Genomic DNA, 7466 nt, shown 5'->3' with positions numbered 1-7466 from the left:
TGCTAATTGTTTTCCCTGCCCCACCCATGTCTGTGCTGCTAAGTTTCCTCTGGTCATGTAACGGTTAACCTGCCTTGCCTCAGTGATTGACAGCTGGTCCCTCCTATCTTCTTCTGGACTTGGTTTCTGGTGTCCTATTTAAGATTTCAGCTTCTGCCTGTGCCTTGCCGGTTATTGACTTGTCTCTGCCTGCTTGTGTGTTCTGTTTTCTGGTTTCTCCTGACTCCTGCTTAGTATTTTTGACCTCCCTTGTTTGCCGCCTGCCCCTGACCTCATTGCCTGTTTTCTGACTACGCTTTTGGATCCGATTTTGTACTTTTGCTGCCAGATTGTTGTGACCCGGACTGTCGACCATTCTTTATTGTGTTTTGTCTGTCTGTCTTGTCTTTTTGTCCCACCAAGCCAGTGCAGGGACCGCCGCCCAGTTGCTGCCCTAGGGTTTAGCCTAGGGGGGCAAATAGGTAGAGTCAGTGGGCGGGGCTGAGCTTAGGGCTCACTGTCTCTGTGTGTCTGGTGTCACCGGTTCCTGACACGTAGCTTCATACATTGAAGGGGGTAGTTCACCTAGTATACAGGATTCTTTAATCATACATTATGGGCAGGAAAGCTTTTTTATATTTCTTGTACACTGCAAATGGAATACCATCAGGGCCAGGGGCAGAATTTTTCTTACGATCTCAGGGCACATTCTATCTCAAATTCTGTTATAGAAGAATCCAGCTCTGTTTTTTGTTCCTCTGAGACCTTTGGAAGATTCAGATCCTCCAGAAACTGAGAAATCAACTCCGGCTCAGGATGACTTTGGCTGGTATATAGCCCCTCAAAATATTGGATGGGGTGCCCAGCACCAATTCTCCCCTCTCATTCCTAATAGCCGGGATCTGAGGTCTAGAGTCCTGGGCCCTCACTACGTCTCCCAGAGTTTTATTAGGTTTCCCTGACTCAACAAAATTTTTCTGCCCCTGGAAAAACAACTTATGCTGAGCTTTTTCCAAGAGGAACCCAGTGAGTTTATCTTGAGCTAATTTCATCAGATCAAAGGTCTCTATTGTCCCCTCTCTCTTATAAGAAGCCTCTGAGGTCCTAACCTCCTCTATGAGTTCATTTTCCTCTTGCCTAAAGTTCTTTTTAAGGCGTACTACCTCCCGATAGAGGAGGCCCCTAACAAAAGCTTTTAATGTGTCCCAAACTATTAGAACCGAAGTGGACCCTTTATTAATAGCCCAAAATTTATTTATTTCCTTATTTATTAGTTCTGTGTTGTTCATCAGTTCTAACCAGTATGAGTTGATCCTAAAACAATAAATTTTTACATTCCCAGGATCCCTTATTTCGAATGTAACAGGGACATGGTCAGACAGTGATTTACCTTAGTACCTCATGTTATTGATTTTAGGGAGTGCAAGTGCATCCGACAAAACCATGTCAATTCTAGAAGCCGTTTTATAGGATGCACTATAACAAGAAAAAGCTATCCTATTAGAATAAAGAGAGTGCCACACATCCCTCCACCCCACCTCCCCAGCAAACCTCGCAAGGGAGGAGGGGTGCGGGGAGAGGGGGGACACCCTCGGAACGCCTGTCCAATTCTGGACACATTACTGCATTAAAATCCCCTGAAATTATCAGGGGGGTGTTAGGCTTATCCTTCATATATTCAACCAGCGTTCTAAGTACATCCGTTTTAAATGGTGGAGGCAGATACACAAATGCTAGGACCATTACTTAGAATCCATGATATTTATTCTATACATATTAGATACGTGTTCCTCAACCTGTGGCTGTCCAGCTGTTGCAAAACTACAATTCCCATTATACAGTGTCCTGGACATGAGCATAGCTCCATCCTCAGGAAAGAGTGGGGGAGCTGCTTAAAGTGACTGTACCACCAGGCCCAGGCTGAAGCACTGGAGGCGGCCCGACTCACCATTAGTGGGAGGAAACCCTAGCCCCTCTATGGTAGGGTTCCATTGATTCTAATGGAGTCACGTCATGGAGGGGCTGGAGTTTCTTCCCACTGGGTCGGCCCGCCTCCAGTGCTTCAGCCTGGGCCTGGTGGTACAGTCACTTTAAAGAGAATCATCATGTAGTGCATTAGAGCAGTCATTAACCTCTTAAGGACATATGACGTACCCCTACGTCATATGTCCTCACTTGCACTTCAAAGCGGGGCCGCGCGGCGGCCCCGCTTTGAAGTGCCGCGATCCCGGGTGCCGCTAGTAGCCCGGGACCGCTGCTATTAGCGGGCACGGTCTGATCGCCGTGCCCGCTAATTAGCTAATCGGAGGCAGCTGTCAAAGTTGACAGTTGCCTCCGATTACCGGAGGCAACGTTTCCCTGGGGTCTAGTGGGGGAGATCGCTCCTCCGGGACCTTGTCCCGGAGGAGCGATCTCCGTTACTGATGCCGGCCGGGGACGCGTCCAAGATGGCGCCGTCCTCGGCTCGGCACTCGTTCGTTTTCGGCTGCAGCAGCCGAAAGCAAACGAGTGCCGATCTCATGGATCTCTGCAGCATATCTATGCTGCAGAGATCTCAATGAGAGATCACAGTGTATATACTAGAAGTCCCCCAGGGGGGCTTCTAGTATATGTGTAAAAAAAAAAAATAAAGTGTTGTTTATAGTAAAAAGCCCCCTCCCCTAATAAAAGTCTGAATCACCCCCCTTTTCCCAGGTTTTAAATAAAAGTAAACAAATAAATAAATAAACATGTTTGCTATCGCCGCGTGCGTAATCGCCCGAACTATTAATTAATCACATTCCTGATCTCGTACGGTAAACGGCGTCAGCGCAAAAAAATCCGAAAGTGCAAAATTGCGCATTTTTGGTCGCATCAAATCCAGAAAAAATTTAATAAAAAGCGATCAAAAAGACGTATATGGGCAATCAAGGTACCGATAGAAAGATCACATCATGGCGCAAAAAATGACACCTCGCACAGCCCCATAGACCAAAGGATAAAAGCGCTATAAGCCTGGGAATGGAGCGATTTTAAGGAACCTATATTGGTTAACAACGGTTTGAATTTTTTACAGGCCATCAGATACAATATAAGTTATACATGTTATATATCGTTTTAATCGTAACAACTTGAGGAACATGCATAACAAGTCAGTTTTACCCCAGGGCGAATGGCGTAAAAACACATTTCCCCCAAATAAAAGAAATGCGTTTTTTTTTTTCAATTTCACCACACTTTGAATTTTTTTCTGGTTTTGCAGTGTACTTTATGCAAAAATTCAGCCTGTAATTGCAAAGTACAATTAGTGACGCAAAAAATAAGGGGTCATGTGGGATTCTAGGTGGAAAAATGCAAGTGCTATGACCTTTTAAACACAAGGAGGAAAAAACGAAAACGTAAAAACGAAAATGGGCCACGTCCTTAAAGGGTTAAAGGGGTACTCTGGAGAGAAAAAATATAGGGGGAGATTTATCAAACATGGTGTAAAGTGAAACTGGCTCAGTTGCCCCTAGCAACCAATCAGATTACATCTTTCATTCCTCACAGACTCTATGGAAAATGAAAAGTGGAATCTGATTGGTTGCTAGGGGCAACTGAGCCCGTTTCACTTTACACCATGTTTGATAAATGTCCCACATAGTTTATAAATCAACCAGTGTCAGAAAGTTATACAGATATGTAAATTACTTCTTTACAAAAAGAAAACTCAGGTCTTCCATTGCTTATTATACTTATCAGCTACTGTATGTCCTGCAGACTGAATTGATGTATTCTTTCCAGTCTGACACAGTTTCCTCTGCTGCCACCTTTGTCTGTGACAAGAACTGCCTAGAGCAGGAGAGATTTTCTATGGGAATTAGCTACTGCTCTAGACAGTTCCTGTCACAGACAGAGGTGGCAGTAGAGAGCAACGTGTCAGACTGGAAGTAATACACAACATACAGCAGCTAAGAAGTACTGGAAGGCTTAAGATTTTTAAATAGAAGTACTGTAAATTACAAATCTGTATACCTTTCTGACACCAGTTAAATTTTTTTCCCTCTGGAGTATGCCTTTAACTCACCTTTTTCCCTAATAAAAATAAAATGACTCTGCTAATTCTATCTTAGGCTACACAGCAAAGCTGACAATATAGTCAAATGAGGAAAAACACAAAACACAACAACGATATTTAACTAATGTAATTTTCCAATGATAAATCTCCAAACAATTACATTCTGTGGGTGTCAATAACGTACATGGCAGAGAGAAGGAACACAAGCCCCCATCTTCCTATTTCCAGCTATGTAGAATTTATTATGGAAGCTTTGTGGAGTGTATAATCCGGCACTACATTTTTGAGTATTTTACCAAGTCTCTCCAATCAGACATTTCTCAAATGCCTATTTGCAGTACTTGGGCAAGAACTTGGACTTCTCTCTCCCAGGAGGACTACCTCGTGAGGTCCATGAGATGCTAGACACATGATGAGCACATAACAAATTAATGAAATCATTAACCTAAAATTGCAGCCTTTCTCTTCTACTTCGCAGGTCAAAAATGTTTCTGGCTTCAAACTAATTATGTCGATGACTTTACAAGCCATTAGGCACATTCTGTCATTTACTGCCTCTCCATGTAATTTTTCTATCTGAATTTGATAAATGAAACACACTGAAGTACTCCTACTATGTGGGTGTTAATTATATCTGCTATGAAAATAGGATTCCAGTATGCGGCAAATAACATCTATCTTATGAAATTAAATCCTAAAGCATATTAAAACATGCAAATGCCACATAATAATAAAGATCAGGGTTCTTATCCATGAAGTGCCAAGCGGGTTAGGAAGTTCACAAGAAGAATTTAGTTCTTATATCTAGTAACCTGACTGGCTTTACTGTACAGTGTATCATCCGTGTGGTTTAAGAAATCATATCAGCCATCCCTGATGTAGTGGCACTGTGGTAAACCACCCCTGGTGTTACTGATGGTATGGTACCACTGCGGCACTTGTTTCAGGGCTTGGAGTGGTAGTATCCCTCCCTAGGCCCCAACACACTCCCGTTAAAAGGTAGTCCCTGGTGTTCCCTTTGTGTGATGGTGCAAGTGAGTCCAGAATACTTAAACAGTAGGAAACGTTAACTTGATAAGTTTCTTAAAGTCACAGTACAGTTGTTTTCAATGAGCAAGTTTGCATTGTGCATTTTGCGCTTGAAAGTAGTGGTTGCCAGCAAGTTCTCTTTAGGTGATATAGGTAATACTTTAATGTTTTGGAAAGTCTGTGACATTTACTTGAATAGAAAGAAGACTTTTAGTTGAGACTATGGTGACTACCAGGAGGAAACCTGTCCAGATACGGACTGCACTCTGCTGTTGGGATTCTTACAACCTTGAGAATTACGGCTAAGAAGTTCTGTCTAAGGCTATGTTCACACTACGTAAAACTACGGCCGTAGTTCTCACCGCAGTTTTGAGGGTGGAACATAGCCTTATTTTCAATATGATCCCGGCCGGAGCGTACACACATTGTATGCGCTCCGGCTGGGATCCCATGCGGCGCCGGAAAAAACTGACATGTCAGTTTTCTGCATCCGGAATTCAGTGAATTCCAGCCGCAGAAAGCCCTGTCAGTTCACACAGTGAAGCAAGCGGCTCCGTCCTCTTGCTTTACTGTTGGCTATGGGAAACTCTGATGGGGGCGCGAGATGATGCGAAACGGCTGGTCTCACACGCCGTGTGAACATAGCCTAATGCTGGAGAGAGTGCCAGCTCCAGAAGTGTGGGTCCCAGTCTTGAAGAGCTGGGAAGAGCCCAGTTCCGGACTTCTCCTTAGAACTAGGTAGGTTTCAGTGGGGCACACTGGCAAGTAGCAACTTCTCTAACTACTTTGTAAACAGTTCCCCTCAGGACTTGCAGGACACTTGACAGACTTTAGCGACAATCCCCAACAGCGTGAACAGGCGTTCCCCTCACCTGCAGTAGTTTACCATTTTCTTTATCTTAGCAGGCCATAGCCTGGCTGGAGGGAACATGTAACAAGTTCTGAACTAGCTGAACGATAAACCTGAACTTCCCTCCTAGTGCTCTGCTGACCAAACAAAAAAGATTTAGGGGTGGGACTAGGGGCTAGGGATGGGACTAAGTTTTTATTGGTGGAGCAGGCTGTGTGGTAACTCGACACCTGAAGGTCAGAACTGGAGGGAAAAATCTTGTGATAGGCCCACAGTTTAGGGAGGTGGCTGGCAACTTGATGTAAAGTACGTACAAGTATCACATGAGTGATTAACCCTTTAGTTTACTTCACTGTGCTTTCTGTAAAGACATAATGCTATCTTGTGGCCAAAAAGCAGTAGACACTGGCATACTCCAGTGAAGGGGTCATCGCTGGTTGGCTTTTAGTAGGGTAAGTACTTATAAAGCCTGAGCTTCATTTTCCACTGTGGGAAGCAGGTTTTTAAAGGGAACCAATCACACCGAAATTGCCCCCATTGATAAGGAAACGTGCTGGTACATCACCCAGCACGCTTCCCAAACATCCCCCTGTCCCCTGCGTCCCCTCCTTTATTACCCCGCAATCTTACATTTGTGAAGTACCGCGCCGTATGCTAATCAGCCTCAAGTAGTCATGGTGGGCTGAACTAGTCATGGTCCTGGGCGTAGTTATCCGGGTCCTGGGCGGCTTCCAGCGCTGTAATCAAGCCAAGAGGGGCGTGAATCAAAGACCTGCGCTCTGCCGACGTCATCTCTGGCTTGCGTTCCACGTCGGCGGCGCTTGCGTTCCACGGCGGCGCTGCGCCGACGTCTTCCACACGCCACGCACACGTAGTACGTCAGCGTCTTCTCCCGCCGTATTGCGCATGCGAAAGTAGCGACACGCCGCCGACATGGAACACAAGCCAGAGATGACGGCGGCGGAGCGCAGTTCTTTGAATCACGCCCCTCTGGGCGTGATTACGGCGCTGGTAGCCGCCCAGGACCCGGTTACTACACCCAGGACCATGACTAGTTCAGCCCACCATGACTACTTGGGGCTGATTAGCATACGGCGCGGGACTTCACAAATGTAAGATTGCAGGGGACAGGGGGATGTATGGAAGGCGTGCTGGGTGATGTACCAGCACGTTTCCTTATCAATGGGGGCAATTTCGGCGTGATTGGTTCCCTTTAAGGAAAACGTTTCAACCATGGGTGCGATGTGCAGCCATTTCTGTCCTCCAGGCTTGTGCATTTTATGTATTCCTGTCCCTTTTTTCTTTGTGGCTGGCACTCCTCCCTTGTAAGACCCATGTGATGCAAATTAGCAGGAGGCAACTGTGTACATATGGTAAGTACCTCCTCTTTCTCCCATTCTACCTGCTGGTGCAGTGGTGAGTAGTAACACCTTGTTCACACCTTGTTCAAATCTTATGTTGCTTAACAGCCACCTTCTCTGCCGGCGTCGCCTGCGGGTTTGTGGGGGGGCCTTGGGGTTTGGTCCTGTGACAGTAGGGTTGCAGGTCCATTGTATGGCCCCGCTTCCCTGC

Source organism: Dendropsophus ebraccatus, chromosome 5, assembly GCF_027789765.1.
Source record: "Dendropsophus ebraccatus isolate aDenEbr1 chromosome 5, aDenEbr1.pat, whole genome shotgun sequence".
In the NCBI taxonomy this organism is placed as follows: domain Eukaryota; kingdom Metazoa; phylum Chordata; class Amphibia; order Anura; family Hylidae; genus Dendropsophus; species Dendropsophus ebraccatus.
This window is presented reverse-complemented; position numbering follows the sequence as displayed.